The sequence below is a fragment of the Elgaria multicarinata genome, chromosome 3 (genome assembly GCF_023053635.1).
Source record: "Elgaria multicarinata webbii isolate HBS135686 ecotype San Diego chromosome 3, rElgMul1.1.pri, whole genome shotgun sequence".
NCBI classification, from domain to species: Eukaryota; Metazoa; Chordata; class Lepidosauria; order Squamata; family Anguidae; genus Elgaria; species Elgaria multicarinata.
The window spans coordinates 39705516-39725961 of NC_086173.1; positions in this window are offsets into that span (position 1 = coordinate 39705516).

Below are 20446 nucleotides of genomic sequence, written 5' to 3' on the forward strand. Positions count from 1 at the left end.
TTTAAACAGTCAGCCATACCATACCATACCATAGGTCAGATCCAGGACCACTTAAAAACTCATCATAAGCTGCTATATGCCTGAGAAAAGAGATAGGTCTTCACCTGGAGCCAAAAAGATAGCAATGTTGACATCTGACATGCCTTATTAATTAGATCATTCCACAGATGGGGCCACCACTGAGAAGGCCCTCTCTCTTGTTGCTGCCTTCCAAACCTCCCTCAGAGGAAGCACCCAGAGGAGGACCTTAGATGCTGAGTGTAGAGTACTAGTAGATTCGTGTTGGGAAGGTATTGTGGCTCTGTCAGGTATTGTGGTCCACCGCAATACTGGACCCAAACTTCACCTTCTTATTAGTCTAAATGTATTTATTGAAAATCAACTTGGGAAAAGCTACTGTTTGATCAGCCATATTCTGCTCATCAATGATACATTGAAAGAGCTCCTTAAGTTCAAGTCATTTTAAAATCAGACATCAAATCTAACATAGATCTGCACCATTAGTTGTGATCTGCATCCCTGTGAGTTCCAGGGTCGTGTTAGCCATTATTATAAGAATATTTTTCCATATAGTTTGTAAGTTTTAAAGAGGATATTAGTTTGCACTGTTTCTGACTTCACATAGTTAGTTGCTCTGAGGGCATTTGTCAGTCGGAATCTAATAAAAAATCTAATAAAAATAAATAAAATAGAAAAATAGAAATACAAAATATGAATTTATTTCAGAGTTATCACATAGAAACTTTAACTAAATATGACACACACACATGGGTCCCTGGGCAATCTTCCAAAGTCTGCATTCCTAAACATACTTGGTAGGGAGTAAGTCCCATGGAATTCAGGGGAACTGATTCCTAAGTAAACATGCTTAAGATTATGATGCACATTAGAGGGCTACACCCTTATGGCAGCTTAAAAATAAATTTAAATACATAAATATGGGCAGTGACCAAATCCCCAGTTTAGGGTAGAGTTAATTTTCCCCCTCTACTGATAGCAGCCAAAATGACAAAGCAGTGGAAAAGGAGTATTCCCTCAATATGTTGATGCTTTGAAAGAATTTGGAATCTCCTTGCTGTGGACAAATTTGCCTTAAAGACATAGGATCATATGAAGGAAGACTTGAAGAAGCCACTTTTTAGCTTCTGTTTGTTTTTGTTTTTAATTTATAATGAACACATCAAGCTACCAACAGAAATGATGTCCATTTCTTTAGTGAGTTGTCCTTGGGCAGCTCCCATTAATAATTGAATGAGATAACCTGATGGGATTTGAGCTAGTGGTGAACCACCAATAAAGAGATCTTGGGGTTGTCATGGGCCACAGCTAGACCTAAGGTTTATCCTGGGATCATCCAGGGTTCACCCCTGCCTGAGCACTGGTTCCCCTGTGTGTCACCTAGGTGAACAGGTTTGACCCCTGGACGATCCAGGGATAAACCTTAGGTCTAGCTATGGCCATCATCGTCAGCTCCATGAAAATACTGACCTAGTGTGTGGCTGCTGTAAAAAAAGAGGGGGGAAAGGCAAACTCCATCTTACACATAATTAGGAAGGGAATTGAGAATAAAAAAACAGCATACTGCCCTTATCTAAATCTGTGATGTGAACACACTTAGGATACTGTGTACAGTTCTGGTCACTGCACCTAAAAAAAAAGATAATGCAGAGCTGGGAAAAGTGCAGAAAGGGGCAATTAAAATGATCATGGGTCTGAAGCTGTTTCAACAGCTGTGACTGTTAAGCTTAGAAAAGAGGAGACTAAAGAGAGACATGACAGAGGGGTACAAAACATGCATGGTGTAAAGAATGTGGATAGGGAGACATTTTTCTCCCTCTCACATAATACTAGAACCCAAAGGGATCACCCCATGAAACTGATTGGTGGGAGATTTGGGACGGATAAAAAGAATTACTTCTTTACACAACACATAGTCAAACTATGGAATATGGAATTTGCTTCCGCAAGACGTAGTGATGGCCACCAATTTGGATGTCTTTAAAAGGAGAAGGATATGAATGGCCAATATCCACGGCAGTAAGCCGGTGTACATCAGTTACTAGGGAACATGGGTGGCTGGGAGGGTGCTGTTACACTCATGTCCTGCCTGAGTTTCCCTTGGGCAGCTGGTTGGCCACTGTGTGAACAGAGTGTTGGACTAGATGGACCCTTGGTCTGATTCAACATGGCTCTTCTTATGTTCTCCTGAGATAAGACCCTGAAGTTCACTGTTCACTATTGTGTGTTTTTTTTGTCTCCAGCTGATTTTGTTCAGTATCTTTTGTAACTCTGTACAAAACTGGAAAAAGAGAGAGAGTAAAAGAAAGATTTAAGGGTGCAAATCTTGAAAAACATCATTGTAGCCAGGGGAGTTGTAAAAGTGCAGACATGAAGGTACTCTGGCTAGAGTGGAAGACTGTCATCAAAGTCAATCAGAAGATATCTTTCTCCCTTGGTGCATCTTAGCTAAAGGTATCAAGTGAAAGTAGTATCAGATCTTAAACTGTGCTTTGGAAGCTTTATGAATAGTAGAGTGAATGGAGGTCAGATTTTAATGTCAATCACTTTGGAGTTCTGCCCAGAAGGAATCTGACAGATAATACCCGGAGGCTAATAGAGATCACAGAAGCTAAGGCCATTAAGATGGAAGCATTTGATCTACCAGTTCAGAATATTATAGGGCACTTCTGACAGTGCTAAACAATGCTAATGGTTTTTGGGCAGGTGGTCTCTTCTGGCAGAGTATGCAGTTCAGATAGATAGGGTGACCATATGGCAAGGCAGACAGGGCTTTAACAGTTGCATAGAAAAGGGAATTTCAGCAGGTGTCATTTGTATGCATGCAGCACCTGGTGAAATCCCCTCTTCATCACAATGGTTAAAGCCACAAGAGTCCTGTCTGCTTTTGTTTCTGGTCAAGAGGGCAGGGTCCTGAAGCTTTAATTGATGTGATAAAGAGGGAATTTCATCGGGTGCTGCATATATACAAATGACACCTGCTGAAATTCCCTTTTCAGTACAACCGTTAAAGATACAAGAGCCCTGTCCTTCTTTTCATATGGTCATCCTATATATTTATTATTATTTTTTAGACATTTCTGTCCCACGTCTCTTCATTAATAAGTTCGAGGTGGCTTTCAAAATTACTAAAATGTATCAAAACAACAAACAGAATAATAATAAACAATTAAAAATGGCTAAAATAGCATAATACATAGAAAGAACAGACCCAAAAAGTTTAAAAGGAAGGAGATAAAAACATTAAACTCATTAAAAAGTTGGCAGAATAAAAAAGTCTTTGTGGCGTGCCTGATACTTAAAAGAAAGGGAGCCAATTGGATCTCAGGGAACAAGTTCCAGAACCTGGGCACCACAACAGAAAAGTCCCTGTTTTGTGTCTTAGCTGACCATGCTTTTGAAAGTGGTAGGACACATAGTAGGATCCTGAATGTTAAATGCAGTTGGAAGGCAGGATCACATTGGGGAAGACAATCCTTCAGACATCCTGTCTAGGGTGACCGTATGAAAAGGAGGACAGGGCTCCTGTATCTTTAACAGTTGTATTGAAAAGGGAATTTCAGCAGGTGTCATTTGTACATATGGGGAGCCTCGTGAAATCCCCCCTTCATCACAACAGTTAAAGCTGCAGGTGCCCTGCCCTCTTGTAAATCTGGTCACTCTAGTATAGCTCCTGCACCTTTAACTGTTATGATGAAGAGGGAATTTCCCCAGGTTCTCCATATATACAAATGACACCTGCTGAAATTTCCTTTTCTATGCAACTGTTAAAGATACAGGAGCCCTGTTCTCCTTTTCCTAAATCCTGTCTCCAAACAAGGTAGGGCAGGAACCCACAAAGTATTCTGCTGTTATCTCCAATCAGTGATTGGAAATTAAAGGGTATTTAAAGGCATTTGAGTGTGGACATTTTCCCACTGGGCTGTGCCCACTTTTCTTTCTCGCTGTTTGATCCCACCCCATGGTCTTAGTCCTTCCCACTGCTTGTATACAGCCCCCAAGACCATTGCGGACGGGGGAAGGGGGAAAGAAGGACAGGGGGCAGGGCATCAGGCATGGCGGACGGGGGAAGGGGGAAAGAAGGACAGGGGACAGGGCATCAGGCATGGCGGACGGGGGATGGGGAAAAGAAGGACGGGGGACTGGGCATCGGGGAAGGGGGGAGGATGGGTGAGCGAATGGGCAGGGGGAGCATCAGGCATTGTGTGTGGGGGAAATCAGGGGCAGGGGGAGCGGGGGACCCTATATTTATTTATTTTTAAACTTACCTTTTCCGGCGGAGCACTCCTGCACACATGCCCCTTTAAGGTTTAAAGAAAATGGTGGACACGACGGGGCTTCCCTTTGCCCCGTCGCGTCTTACGTGTAGAAAAGGGCGACTGCGTGCACTAGTTGCAGCGCGCCGTCGCCCCGACTCCCGGCTGGATTATCCGGCAGGTCTAGCAAGGCCCTGAGAAAGAGTACTATGGCAGCAGAAGCCTGTGTGTATTTACTCAGAGGTTTAACCTGCACTGTGTTCAATTGACCTTACACCTAGGTAAGCATGCACTGAATTGCAGCTTAGGTGTTCAAAACCTCCATACCAAAACATACGTATTGTACCAAGGGTGCTTCCAGAAAGACAGGTCCTAGCACTAGCAATCAGATTCAGAAGGCATTGTGAAGCTATTCCATTTTTTCCCTTTAATGGATTTTCTGTGGTAAGTAAAAAAAAAAAAAAAAAGATGGTTGGGAAAACACAGGAGGGCTATGAATGGACAATGATGAGCTCTGAACTGACACCCCCCCTCCCCGCCCCCTAAAATTCTCTGGAGGTGGCAGGGCAACAGCACTTAAAGCCTCATTTGGAAGCACCCAAAGTGTTGCTCTCTGCTTGCAGTACTGAGCCAAGCCCTTAGGACAACACAAAGGTTTTGAAGTGCATTCATTTGGGTTGGAAAAATACAGAATTATTTTGACATTTCTGTGAAAAGTTCCTCCTCTGCCAAGGTGGGCAGCCACTGAAATTGGGACTGGCTCTCTCCCGACTGTGGTTCCCCTGAGTTTCTCTAGTCAGTGCCATTATTTTGCAGAGAGCTGCTCGTTGCCCAGGTGATGCTGAGTCACCCAATATAAAGCTAGCCAGAGAGGCTGTGCTGGGCCATGGAGTGGTAAAGCAGGGATGGCATTTTGAAATGCGAAAGTGCATTTCTGTACCACCACGTGTCCTCAGAGGACTCGTGCCCAAGCCCTGATGTGGCTAATTCAGCAATTGGAGCTCTCACAAAATCACACTGGCAGAACCTGACTTGCCATTAAATGCACTTAAGAGGCTGTCTGGGACAGCGCTGGAGGAAGCAAGAGGAAGTAAACTGACACAGCCCAGAGCCCAGGTGGTAGGGAAGGGGCAACAACAGGCTGATCGCTCCTGGGACCAAGGGAGGAAATGGGCCCATTGGGACATCTGACACCAGCCAGTGGGGAGAGTGAATGAGGGGTGTGTGTGTGTGTGTGTGTGTGTGTGTGTGTGTGAGAGAGAGAGAGAGAGAGAGAGAGAGAGAGAGAGAGAGAGAGAGAGAGAGAGAGAGAGAGAGAGAAATTGCTATAATTGACTCATGTTACCATGCAGGTTTGCCTTCTGTGGACCAACAACAGGATTCTCCAAAGTAATTCTGCCCACCTTGTGCATGTTTGCTGGTGCATTTACTGAGGGCGCAGTGCTGCTCATGTAATAAATAGCTCTCACACAAATGTAATCCTCACAGTCCTGAAAGGCCTGTAAGAGCAGTATCTGCTGACATTCTCTTTAAAACTTGCAGCCATTCATTTGTTTTCATAACACGTAGAGGCATTTTATTATTCTGCTGTCCCGTCCCTTTAAGACCCCATTTCCCCAGGACAAATATTTGCATATGCAACTCTGCTTGTGAACTTTGTAACTGATGGGGAGGAGGGTCATTGGTTGCTCCATTCCAACAGCAGCTGTGCTGAAGCCCAGCAGTGTCATTTCTGTGCAATCACTGGAGCAGGTGGGGCACAATACATTACGTTATATTTGGAACAGAAAGGTGTCTGACTCAAAGTGTAATTTTTCCCTGGAAGAACTAGTCAACACATGGAGGATTTTGTGTGTGTGTTTCCTGAGTGAATGGGTGTGTCTCTAGATGGCAAACAAGAGTCACACACCCTGTTCACAAACGGGTGCAAGCATACACCCCCCGCTCTCATATGTCCACACACTTAGCCAGGTGGGTACCATTTGGGTTCCACCCTTCAAAGCAGCCTAAAAATAACTTTGAATAAATAAGTAAATAAAATACCATTGAAATTGTGCTGCCTTTTCACTTCTCTGCATCCTAGGGTGGACAGATGCAAACCAGGACAGGACACTTGCATCTTTCATAGCTGTTCTAGGATGGGGAGACCCAGGTTTAGACCCCTACTAGGTCTTGACATTCACTTGCTGACCATGGGCCAGTCACTATTCCCCCCCCCCAATCTAACCTACCTCACAGGGCTGGTTTTGAGGATTAAAAATTGTCCTGAGTTCCTTGGATGAAGGGTGGAACATACTGTAAATGAAATAATTAAATACAAGCAAGATGAGAACAAAAACCAATGGGGAGGGGTGGTGATGGAGCAGAAGCAAACACTGGCAAAAGGGCTTTGGGGAACTTTGATTCCCTTCCAGGTCCGAGACATTTTGCTGCCTGAGACAAAATGGCACCCGTTCTGGTTCTGTGTACAAAAGCCAACTGGACTGGCAGATGAGGATGCGACAGCATCCTCCACTGCACTTGAAGGGGACAGGCTAATTTCAAGAGTGCAGGGCAGATGACATGGCACAAAGATTTTTCCTCTACACTTGTTGCTGCCTCCCAGCATCTGCTGCCTGAGGCAAGTGCTTCAATCTGCCTAATGGTAGGGCTGGCCTTGTTCCCCACCATTGGTGGAACTTCTTCACTGAAAGCATGATGGTTTTGTGTCAGTTGTCACAAGCCAATGCACAGAGGCAGAGGCTTTTGTGCCACCTACATAAGTGTAATGGAGAGGGAACAACCAGATCCCCTCTTGCTTCCTTCTTTCTAGATGGGAATGAGTTAAGTCCCAAGTGTGCAGCAGCAGCAGGGGAGGCGGAGACAGTCCTTGCAAGCATCTTGACCCACCACACACTGAAGAATTGGATCCTTCTCCAAGACAAGGACCAGGTGGCATGAGGGTCTTAAAGCGATTCCTACCACAAGTGTATTTTCTGCAAACAACCATCTTCTGAAGGTTTTATTACGGCTTTAAGGAAACATTTTTCTAAGAGATTTTACAGCCTTATTAACATTCCTGGTAAGTAAGCTATGGGAACCAGGAAGGCTGCCAGAGTGCCAGAATACAGAGCATGCCGTGTTGTGCTACAAAACAGGAATTTGCCATGCAGTTCACTCCTGGGCTTGATGGTTTGCTTTGGCTGAGGCTAGCTTTCTGCTGGAAATGACACTGTTTGTCCATCTTATACTACTAGTTGCTATGTTTAACATTTATTATTGCAAGGAGGCTAGAAATTAACTCGCCCTATTTTGAGTGCCGAGATCCGTAGCTTGAAAGAAGTTTCCTTTTGTCTCTTGAGCAGGACTTTTATTACAACATTAAGTCTGAAGTATTAATGATGTGCTATATTTTCTTCATATGAATTAGCGATATGAAACAGTCAGTGGTCTGGCAAGGAACAGTGGCTTGAGAACCAGTGCGCTAGACATTGTGCAGAACACAGGATTAACGTGATGGTTTATTTTGGCCATAGGTGACACTAGCCAGGACAAGCCCAGTTTTGCCACTGTGTGTAGTGGGCTTCAGCTATTTAAGGCTATTTGGCAAGTGTAGCTTCATGGTACATGTATTTACTGCATTAACATGTTGTGCTTTTAGGAGTACATACTCAGAACATCTTAGGTGCACACCTAAACACGATATGTGTTGAGAGCTTTATGATTTAAATAAAATAATGGGGGTGAATGGTTTGATAAAATAGAACTGCATGTTCTCCCAAGCTGCCTCCAAGATTTGGTAGGAGTGAGAAGAGAAACTCTCTACCAGTTCCACCCCTTTCTGATCCGGTGGTTGCAGAGGGTCTTGTTGGACAATTGTTCCTTGGACACCTGTCAGGGGTCTTGTGAGGTCAACATGGCTCCAGTGCATCCTCCTTGTGGTTCAACATCTCTATGAAGCTGCTGGGAGAGAGACTGAATGAAGATTTAGAATGAGATATGATCAACAAATTGATGGCACCAGGTTTATTTTTTAACACCGTGCCATGTAACATCTTGTCTGACCTGATCCAGGAAGAGCAATCTTTGTCCTTTTAAGCAATGTCTGGTGGCTGTGGTTGGATGGATGAGGGTGAGGACACTGAAAGTAGTGTGTTTTATTGTCCTAGCATTGTAGATGTTTCTTTATCTTCAGTTTGTTTATTTATTTAATTTATTTAATTTATATACCGCCCCATATCTGAAGCAATCTGGGTGGTTTACAAAAGTTAAAAACAGTGAACATTAAAAAGTAAACAAAATTTAAAACCATCAAAAATATAAAAACAACAGTATCCATTTAATCAACAACAGTTCTGGGGTCAATTAAAAACAAACAAACTTAGTATATGTTGTTAAATGCTGCTAAATGCCTGGGAGAAGAGAAAAGTCTTGACCCGGCACCGAAAAGATAACAATGTTATTCAGATAAATAAATGTTCCCAATGTTGCTGATTATTCATAGATGGTTGCTTAACTAAGCCATGCATTGACATATTTTTGGTTTTGAACTTATGTACAGGATAACAGGAAAATTTGCCCCTGTTCTAGGTAGTAGAATTTTAACTCTAAATACCACACAACATACACCATTTATACCTGATAATTTTTATAGGCATGGTCAGACAACATGCTAACCTTTGGGCAGAAGCCCTGATTCCCAGATATTTTCATGCTCCAAATCAGCTGAGGACTATCTTATGTCAGCTGTTGATTCTTTATTGCCCAGGAGTGAAATTAGCATAGGAACTACTACCCTCAAACATTGTGGACTTCATTCTGCCAGTTCTGAGTCCACTGGCACACTCCAGCAAATAACATAAGCTCATAATTAGCTTTGAGCAATGAGGAAACCCACACTACTTAATAAGATTAACTGCATGTCAAATGCCCTGTAGGTCTCATAACCCCTGATTAAACTTTCATCCTAAACCCATTATATGGGGCAGGAGTCCCCTTGACTTCATCCATCTAGTCACTTTGGACTAGGATATTAACACTGGATTTCAATTAAAAGAAGGCAGAGGAGAATACCAACAAACAGGGATGTTCATTTTGCATGAGGGAATGAGAATTCAGACATATCCAGGCTAATTCCTGTTAACTCGTTGCTAGCCCAGTATAAAGTATTTCAATTACATCTGACATTAAACCTTTTGCCCAACTTGCATTATTACACAGTGGTTTTACACTTTGAACGCATACCCAGTTGTGGCTCAGATCCAGCAACAAAACTCTGTTATGTGCCAACAGCCACTTGCATGAGCAGTTGGGCATATAAGATTTTATCAGACAGAGAGAGAGAGAGAGAGAGAGAGAGAGAGAGAGAGAGAGAGAGGAGGGGGGAGGGAGAGCACACTGTGTTTGACGATGTCTCGACAACTTCCTGAGTTTCAAAAGCAGCTTCTGGTGCCACTTACAGCACAGCAGAACTTTAAAAACATTATGTGGATTTCTTTTGTGGAGACAGCTTTCTTCTCAGGCCTTAGCTATACCAAGCTTTATCACGGGGCGAATCCCGAGATCGTCCCTGTGCATCCACATGACACACAGAGGATCCCGGGATCAGGGAGGGATCATCCCTCCCTTGCCCCGGGATAGAGCCCTCCCCTTTTGGCCCCCTTTTTCCATGGTCCTGGACTGGGCCCGAGACCGCGGAACGTGTGGCCCATTGCCACGGTTTGACCCGGCTCTGTGCAATTTGTCGCGTGCTGCACCCATCGGGGTTAGGGTAGGGGGAGCGGGGAAACTAAATTAAATTTTTAAAAAACACTTACCTTCAGCGCACGAGTGTTTGTGTGCTGCTTCTCCTTTAAAAAATAAAAATGGTGGGCACGACGCCTCTCTTTCTGAGGCCATTGTGCCTCATGTGTAAATGGAGGAGGGATCTCGCGTTAAACACAACGCGAGATCTTCCCTCCTCCATCCTGGATTATAAGGTAGGTCTAGCTAAGGCCTCACAGGCCTGCTTCTTTTAGAAAATGATCTTCATTTTTGTTTTGCTTTGTATTTTAACTCCTTTGTAGTGCTTGTTAAGTAGTTGTTTAAAAAGTGACATGTTCCAGCAAGCTTATCCCTGCAGCAATAGCCTGGCATCTGGGGAAGCTGCATAGTCCCATCCTTCTGTGTAGGGAAATAGAGCTTCCCCAACCTGGCGCTTTCCCGATGTTTTGGACTTCAACCCTCATCAGTTCCAGCCGGCCTGGCAAATGGTCAGGAAGTAATCCAAAACATTTGGAGGGCACCAAGTTGGGGAAGATTGGGACAGTTGTTTTTTAAAGGGGTAAAGGGCAGCAGAGTGCACCTCTTCCAGGAAGGATGTCCCCCTGTATATTTTGTATGGCCAGAACAGTGCCCAATTGAAGCAGGACTCCTGACAGACTTGAACAAAGGCTGGAATGTTGCTGGTGCTTGCTTTCAAAAATGATCATGTAAAAGGGCCCTGAGGGCAGGATTGGATGGTCAACTCTCCCATTGTTCTTCTGAGCACCTTTTTAATAATAGACGTTAGTGCATATCAAGAATCCTAAGTCCATACAACAATCCTGTAAAGTAGGCCAATATATTATTATCCTCATATTGCAGGGGTGGGGGTGATGGCAGGGAGAGATATCAAGGCAGAGACAGTAGTGGCTTGCTTCAGTTCATTGCTAATATGACATCTGAACCTGTTATTTCCCTGTTCACACCCTAACATTGCAATCCTGCCATGTTTACTCAAAAGAAAGTCTCACTGTGCTCAGTGGGACAGACTGCTAGGTAGGTGAGCATAGGTTTGCAGCCTTAGCCACTATGCTAAATCAGTCACATCCCTGAAGGAGAAATTTGCACACTGTGCTAAACTATCAGAATAAATTGCAACGTTTTCTGGTGAGTGCTAGTTTTAGAGATTCGCCTTAGCAGAGAAAAACACCATCAACAGGCATGAGAGGTGTGTCTTTAGTTTACTTTTATTTATTTATTTTTGCTTCACCGCAGTTAGCTGACAGCTAAATTTAGACTCTCTGGTTGGTGTCGTGCTACAGGCGTGGATTAAATGACCAACTCAGTTATATTTACAAAATGGGAGCAACCCCAGCAAGTACACTGTACTAGGCAAATTTGCTTTTAACAATATTGCCTACTTTGAGGGGTGGTGGTGGAGGGAAAGGGAGCTGTATCGAGACTGAGCACTATGTTCCCGGCAAAGTCATGTGATGGCTTTACTGTACACCCAGGACTTTTTAATAGCATTGCAATGGCTTTCAAAACTGATTCAGTATTTTGCGATATGCAGGGCCTGTTCAGGCAACCCATTAAGCCATAGTTAGGGCCGCTAACACTTTTGCAGCAAGTGGTTAGTGAGCATGGTTAAATCATGTAGACACCATGATTAGGAACAATGCCGTTCACATGACATGCTAAGCCATCATGGTTAGCTCAAAATGCTTAAACATCATGGTTTAGCGTGTTGTCTGAACAGGGCCATGAATGGGGCTGTGTGTTAGTACATGTTACTCAAGCACAATATATTACTGTTGGTTGTTGTAGGTAGGGAGAATTTTAGTTTGAGAGAGTGCTGTATGAAAACCAGATTCCCTGTTTCCTTTTCCATTTTGTGTATTTTAACAATTATATACCATTGTTGACATTGTGATTGTATTCTTATGGCTTGTATCAACTCTTCTGACACTTCTCTATGGCTAACTGTAGACAGACTACAATAGCCTTCACCCGCCTGGTGCCCTCCAGATGTTTTGGACTTCAACCCCATCATCCCTAGCCAACATGACCAAAGGTCAGGAATGCTAGGAGTTCTAGTCCAAAATATCTGGAGAGCACTATTTATTTATTTATTTATTACATTTTTATACCGCTCAATAGCCGAAGCTCTCTGGGCGGTTCACAAAAATTAAAACCACAATAAAACAACCAACAGTTTAAAAGCACAATTACAAAATACAGTATAAAAAGCACAACCAGGATAAAACCATGCAGCAAAATTGATATAAGATTAACATACAGAGTTAGAACAGTAAAATTTAAATTTAAGTTAAAATTAAGTGTTAAAATACTGAGAGAATAAAAAGGTCTTCAGCTGGCAACAAAAGCAGTACAGTGTAGGCGCCAGGCGGACCTCTCTGGGGAGCTCATTCCACAACCGGGGTACCACAGCAGAGAAGGCCCTCCTCCTAGTAGCCACCTGCCTCATTTCCTTTGGCAGGGGCTCACGGAGAAGGGCCCCTGAAGATGATCTTAAGGTCCGGGCAGGTACATATGGGAGGAGGCCATAACCCACTAGGTTATGGAAGGTTGGTCTACTGGGTGGGGACGACGACGATGACACACCATCCCATAGGACAGGAAATTCCCTTTTCTACAATGTATCTATTTCAAGTGAAGCAATGGCAAAAATTACTTTGATTCATATATTGAACACTGTAATCAGGATGCTTGCCACACACAGTTTCACTTAAAACTTGTGTTACACTGTGTGGTTGTTATATCTGTTCTTCTTTGCCCACTGCCCAGTTTGGTTTTATTATTTTTGGTTGTGATTCGTTTGTCATGGTTTGTTTGGGGCAGTGGTCAAAACAAATTAACTATTCCCAGTGTGTGGTATGACAACTAAGGAGAATTACTGCAGAAAGTGACAATGGCTGGAGGGCAGAATCAGCATTGCCAACAGCCATTCACTCTTTTGCTTATGGACCTGAATGGCGTTTACCTCCCCCTTAATTAAACCAAACAGGTTTGTCCATATGGTTGCAAAGCATCAGCACATACCAAGGGCTTGTCAATTAAAAAGGGCAAAGAAGTTTTGTTTGTAAGCTCACGACTTCTTGTGTCACCTGACTCATGGGTTGCATCCCTGCAGGCTTCTTCATCCCCTGACCCCCACCAATTGACTGCCTCTTAGGCCATTGCTAGTCCAGGGTTTAGCCCGGGGCTCGCCCTGGGCTTGCCCCTCTGCGTCCAGATGATGCACAGGGGATCCCGGGGTCAGGCAGGGGTAACCCTCCCATGCCCTGGGGTATTTGGCCACAGTTGTAGCCAAATATTTCCCACGATCTCAGGCTGAGCCCGAGGCCGTGAGCATGTAGACCGGTCCGCCACTTTTCCTGGCTACCACAATTACTCGCAAGGCATTACTCGCAGGGCAGGGAGATCGGAGCCAGGGGGGCAGGGAGATCGGAGCCAGTGGGGGAGGTCGGGGCGGGGGGGGAGCAGGGAGCACGGTTTTTTTTTTAAAAAAGACTTACCTTTGCCACTGGTGCACTCCTGCGCACCCGGCCCTTTAACACTACAAACAAAATGGTGGACATGACGGGGCTTTCCTGCAGCCCGTCGCATCTGATGTGTGGATTGGAGCGACAGCCCGCACTACTTCTAGTGCGGGCTGGTCCCTCCTCACCACCGGATTATCAGGTAGGTTTAGCAACGGCCTTAGTTTCCATCTTCAACTAGCAGAGAAATTCAGGGGTGCGTTTCCTCACCCCCACAAATAATACTACCACTAGGCCACTTCAAATAGTCACCAAATTCGTATCAGAGTATAATTGCCTGCAATAAAGAGTAAAAGCGATACCAAGGAGCAAAAGATGCTTCTTGGAATAGCATCTTCTCTTTTTACTGTTGAGGCAGGACTGCTCAGGATAGTTCAAGACACGACTTACATGGATGAAATTAAATGGGCTAAATTTATCTTTGTACTTTAGATCAGGGACTTAGATGTCATGTGTAATTACATGATACCCTCCAAATAATACCTTGTGGAGGGGGAAGAAGAAATACATTTATCTTTAGCTCAGTTTGGATTGGTAATGCTGTGCCAAGAGGAACCATATCATATGAAACATATAATCTCTTCTTAATTATTCATTTGCTTTTACTGGAAGGAAAGAGTCTTAGGTATGATATACATTTGCACCTGCCTTTGCAATTGCTATGCATGAAGAGCTACCACAGGCCACAGCTAGACCTTTATCCTGGGATCATCCAGGGTTTGTCCCTGCCTGAGCACTGGATCCCCTGTGTGTCACCTAGATGAACAGGTTTGACCCCTGGACATTTTGCAGTTGGTCAAGAGGGCAGGGCTCCTGCAGTTTTAAGGGTTGTGATGAAGAGGGAATTTCACCAGGTGCTGCATGCATACAAAGGACACCTGCTGAAATTCCCTTTTCTATGCAACTGTTAAAGATATAGGAGTCCTGTCCTCCTTTTCATATGGTCACCCTATGCATCTGCGGCTTTTTAATCTCATGATTTTAAGAGGTGTCTGCTTCTGGATTCTTTGCAGGATTATGGTTGGCCCTTTACATGCACTTCCCTTACCCTACTTTTCACTTCTGTATGTTTTATTATACAGCCACTAGGTGGTGCGCTTGTTATAGCATCACTTCCTCTTTACATGGACAAATTCAAACAGATTCAAACTGGATTTTTTTAACCTCTTTATTTCTGTTTCAAATAAAGCTGCAGAAATGGTGAGAAAGCACAGGAGAGGTGCTGGAGGTTGATGATGTCATGTAAAGAACCCAGAAACTTCTGTGAGTAACCAATCTCAATCGCAGGATAAAAGCCCCATGTGTAGAAGCCCTAAGTCAAGGACGGTGGACTTATGTAGCCAGACTGAGAATGGGAATTTGACTTCTTTCTACACTAGACCAAATAAGATGCAGCCAGCCAGTTGTACATGCTGGACCATTTATCATGCTTCCTTATCCCCCTCTCTCTTTGTGTTGTGTTTGCTTTTGCTTAGGATATAGAAGGCCAAGGATTCAGTGTGCATGAAACTCAAAATATTTATGCAGCCTGCCCAAAAGAAAGGGAAAACTGTTTATCTAAATAAATATTTAGAATCATTGCAATGACTTTGACTGAGTGTCACAGACTAGAATCATATTGCATTAAGTAGGTACACAAAGCAATATGACAGCTCTAGCCCCAAAGAGGTTTGCAAACCTAAAGAGTGCAGCACAACTTTTCATGACACAAATGCCTGTGTTTAGTCATGGCAAGGCCTTGTTGATGATTCTGCCTCACTCAAGAAATGGGGAATGTGTAGCCCTCCAGATATTGCTGGACCACAACTCTCGTAATTAACTAAAATAGCAGCATTACAATCCAAAACACATCAAAAATAAAAGTCAGCAACTGATAAAACCATAAAATGTGAAATTTAGAATATAGAATATCCATTAAAACCAGACTAAAATAATCAGTTTCATATTGGTTTGAGAGGCACCACCACCACATTATCTACTGTGGGGTTGTCATGCACTTGATTTGATATTATGACTTCCTGCATGTAAATCGGGGCTGGATCTACACTAGTCTTATACCGTTGCTAGTGTCCCTTTCTAACGTGGTTCTCTGTATCGGTTCTCCGTATCACGGGGCACACTAGTGTGACTTACGTTTAGCTGTAACGTTACTGCAGGGCTCATTGTTAAATCCTTTCCTTGTTCTCCCTCCCTCTGAGTGTAGCAGAGTTGCTGGGTTTGCTCCGCCCACTGCCTGCCTCATTCCTAGCTAGCAGTGCAGGGCAATAGTCATAAGCACACACACAAACCTCCTCCCAAAACATCTTAATGTAGGTCCCAGGGAATAGCCTGCGTGCATAGGAGCCAGCTGCTTTGCTAAAGCTAAGCAGCGTTGGGTCTGCTCAGGGTTTGGATGGGAGACCAAAATTGAAATTTTTTAGCAGCAGCCGCATTTAAGCCCCGCTGGTCATGAGTTTTGGACTGGGACCAAGAGACCCTCGTAAATTTTCCTGCACGGAGCTACAGCGATCCTTTGAGTGCTCCTCAGCTCCTTTGCAGAGGCGGGAAATGTTTAAAAAAAAACATAAAAAATCAACCGATGACCCAATTTGATTCAAATTTTAAGGCAGGATGCATGGGAGTACTTCACAATAAAAGCAGATTCTAAGGTGGAAAACTTCTGAGTCTTTTGCATGCAATTGTCAGTGATTGCACAGTATAACGCTGGTGTGATTTATCTGCTGTAGCAGATAAGATAGTAAACGGGGCGAAAGAAGGAGAACAGGAAGTGGGCGGAGCAAACCCAGCAGCTCTGGGTTGGGAGAGGAGAATTACCGGTAGAACGAGGCACATGAATCTGTAGCCACGCTGGAACTAAGAAATAGAACCTGTAAGTACGACTTATTTACAACGTTGGAGACCCAGGGTCACGTGACGCTATGCGTCACAGTAACCCATTCAAAACGTTAGAATAACACCAGTGTAGATTCCCACTAGGAGTGGTTCTACCAGACTAGGAAGAGAGCAAGGTTTACCTCCTGTAGAAGGAGATTCCTTATGGATGGGGCTACCATAGAAAAGGCCCCATCTCTTGTGCCAGGGGGCTCTGTGGTTGATCTTTGGGCCTGGGCAGGTTCATACTTGTCAGGCAGTCCTTCATATAACCTGACCCCAAGCCATTTAGAGATTTAAAGGTAATTAAATTGGGCCCAGAAATGACCTGGAAATCTGTGCAGTTGGTACAAAATCTGTTATATGCTCTGTTCACCTGGGCAGTTGCATTTTGCATGAGCTGCAGCTTCCAAATCATATTCAAAGGCAGCTCCATGCAGAGTGCATTAGAGAAGTCTAGTCTGGATCTCCCTCCCATCCCAGAGACTATAGAAGTTAACTGTTTGAGTGGGAAATGGATGCCTCTTAGAAGCAAGAGGCAACCATGTAAGTACATGTGCCCGAATACTAAGGCACCATGCGGTTAGGCACCCGGCCATCTCATTCACTGCAGCAATATATTTTGAATTGTTGCTCATATACTGTAGGGCAGTTACGTTTTCCAATATGGCTTTAGCTCAAAAACCATCTTTGCCTTTAAATCAATGGACGATAAGCTCAGCTTGATGCTAGCACATGACAGCCTTAGGCAAATTGTGGGCAGAACCCACCACTGCTGATGCTTGGCCTGGTCTCTTCCCCACACATCCCACACACCTCACACACACTGTTTTGTGCTACCTGGCACAGATTAAAGCTGAGCCAGACCCAGCTGCACAGGCCTGGCCCTCTTGACAGCACTGTTGTTGGGCTGCCTACTGCTGCCATTGCCCACCAAGCCACCTGCCCACCAAAAACAACTTGACAGCAACAGATAGCCAGGGGGCAGACTTGTCCTACCTCAATTTTGATTCCACTGTACTGCATGAGCACAGCATGAGGGCATCAAGATGGCGGTTGGGGTAAGGCCAGCCATAGGAGGCCAGTGGTCCTGTCTGTGCTGTAGCTGGGCTGCCTGCTGCTGTCCCGCACAAGAGGCCTAGGAAAGGCTATTATTGCAGGCCCTGAGAAACCAATGCAGCCTACTGGAAGTGACCCAATTCCATCATTCTCACATGGAAGCTTCTACACCCAAGGAGGAGGAGAGGGGCCAAGTACACTAGCTGTTCACCGTGTCACCATTCTCATTACACATGGAGGGTTACTGCACAGAGGAGAGCTGCCTCTCTCCATGGAGGCTCTCCCCTGGAAATGGTAGATAAAACCCTTGGATTCTAACATTGCAGGGAAGACCTTCACAGACAGAGGCTCCATCTCATAGTGGAGGGCAAACGGTGGCCTTTCATGATGAGGGCAATAAGAACGGTTATGGTAGAAGAGGGTGACATGAGTGGTGAAGGGGTGGAGTCAGCATGCTCCTCTCCACTACCCCTCCTCATGTGTAGCGTTTACACATGAGGGTAATGACTGAGCAGGGCTACTCCTGTATGTATGTAACTATATGTTGGGGGGGCAACCTTGTCCTGAGAACTGACATGTCAGCATGACCCTATTGTCACTGTAGTTCCATTCATTTCAGGGGAACTACACCAGTGTAAATGGTGAATAATTTTCAGATAATTGTGTTTAATTTTTTGCTTGTTGAGCCCCAAAAAGAAAGAGAGTCATGCTCTTTAGAGACCAACAGATAATTTTAGGGTGACCATATGAAAAGGAGGACAGGGCTCCTGTATCTTTAACAATTGCATAGAAAAGGGAATTTCAGCAGGTGTCATTTGTATGCATGCAGCACCTGGTGAAATTCCCTCTTCATCACCACAGTTAAAGCTGCAGGAGCTATACTAGAGTGACCAGATACAATAGAGGGGAGGGCTCCTGCGTCTTTAACTGTGGTGATGAAGAGGGAATTTCACCAGGTGCTGCATACAAATAGCACCTGCTGAAATTCCCTTTTCTACTCTACTGTTAAAGATAGAGGAGCCCTGACCTCCTTTTCATATGGTCACCCTAGATAATTTGATACCTTCTTTGATGAATAATAATGCGATTTTTCTTCCCACTGTAAAACAGACAAGAAGAAAATGGGGGTGTTAAGCATCTACAGGGAATCTAACAGGCCACCTACTTTAAAAGGCTTTCCTTTGCCAGATTTTAGAAAGAAAGTACATTATTTCAGCAACTAGTTTGTAGAACTTCAATTTACATTCTACATGATAGAGTATGTTGTGCCCTCTGGTGATCAAGAGTGGAACTACTCATTGGATGACTAAGGAAAGACAAGACCGCTGGGATTCTTTGGGTCTTGGTTAGATGATATATTAGAAAGGCTGAAGTACGTTGCATTTATTTCAATGGGAACCAAGTTCAACTAACTGGATCCATTATTCTTGACTGTTTTCTTCTCAACAGAGGTGACGCTGGACTAACTTTTGGCCTTGAAAATACAAAAAGTGTACGTGTGTGTGTGTTAAGAGAATATGATTTTAGTCCTATAGTCACTTGTGGCTATGACTCAAGGGTACAGCAGATGTAATGTCTACAGAGGATTGGATCCAGAATTAGGTGCCTATCCTCTCCTCCCCATGGCAGCCCCTCCAGCCCCTTGGGAATGCTATGCAGAGGGTTGAGGAACCCAGTTTAATGGTGTGAGCTGTAGTGTTGGGGAGGAGCATCCCCAAAAGTCTGGTGGTGGCACCATCTGTGAACACAGTGCTTCTGTCCTTGGAAGGCAGATCGTCATCCAACCCAGTAAGTCCCAGGTTCAATCTTGGCATCTCCAGTTAATACGACTTTTGGTAGTATGTCTAGGAAAGGCCTACCTGAGACTTTGGACAGCCACTGCCAGGCCGAGGTGAAAATGCTCAGCAGGCCAACAGTCTGACTTCGTAAAAGGCAGCTTTATATATGTTCCTTGAGGATTTACTTCTGAGTCAGCAGGCTTTTTGTATCAGTCTGCATGACAGCTAAACCAAGAAATCTTGTGCGATCAACAGGCAGCTGTGTGCCCCAGGATGTGATGCGTTTATGTAGACTAAATGGATTCGACAAGGTAAGCCTGTGTTTCGGGTATGATTTTAGCTTTCTTGAAATCCTTTTCTTAGGGATCTTTCACAAACAATATACAGAAACTGTCTCTGTCTTTTATCAATCTTCCTAGAGCACAAATTGCAAGTAAGCACTTCGAGCAAAGCCATCTTGGTTTCAGCTTAATTACTCTTGGCGGCATCTCAATTTATTTTTCAGAGCCATATTTTAGGAAGCCCAGTCTGGAAGCTACATAGCAATATTGCTGCAGTGCCTTGGAGAGGGAAAAGAAATTACATAATGTAAGAAAGTCTCTTACAGTGGGAGTGGCGCATCATAATTTTTTTTTTTAGATTATAAATATAAACATAAATAACCAAAACAATGTTAAGATCAAAACCAATGTCATATGACAATATTTTATGTTTTACATTGGTTCATAGAAAAATACTTACCATTAATAGTTAATATCATGACTAAAGGCATATTTTTATATTCAATTTCACCTGGCTGAGAGGCTGTAGGATTTGGCCAAAGTTGAGTTATGCTGGTAGAACCTGACATATACTACTATCATGGAAGATATGGTGATGGAACTGCCTAGCTAGGCAGCCATTTTGCTGGAAAAGAAATGGGAGTGGACTGGCCAAAACAGGAGAGAGCCATGACCTAGATGTGGGTGGCAGAGGGAATGAACACACTTAATCATATTCTATACTCCACCAAACCATAGGCATGCAGCCTTACACCAAACCTGGACCTGGACCAAGGCCATGTCTATACCAGCCTGATAGTCCAAGTTGGTCACTGCTGAGTCCCTCTGCATCCAAATGATGCACAGGGACTCCCAGGGGCAAAGGGGACGGGCACAGGTTTTCCCTGGGATAAAGAAAC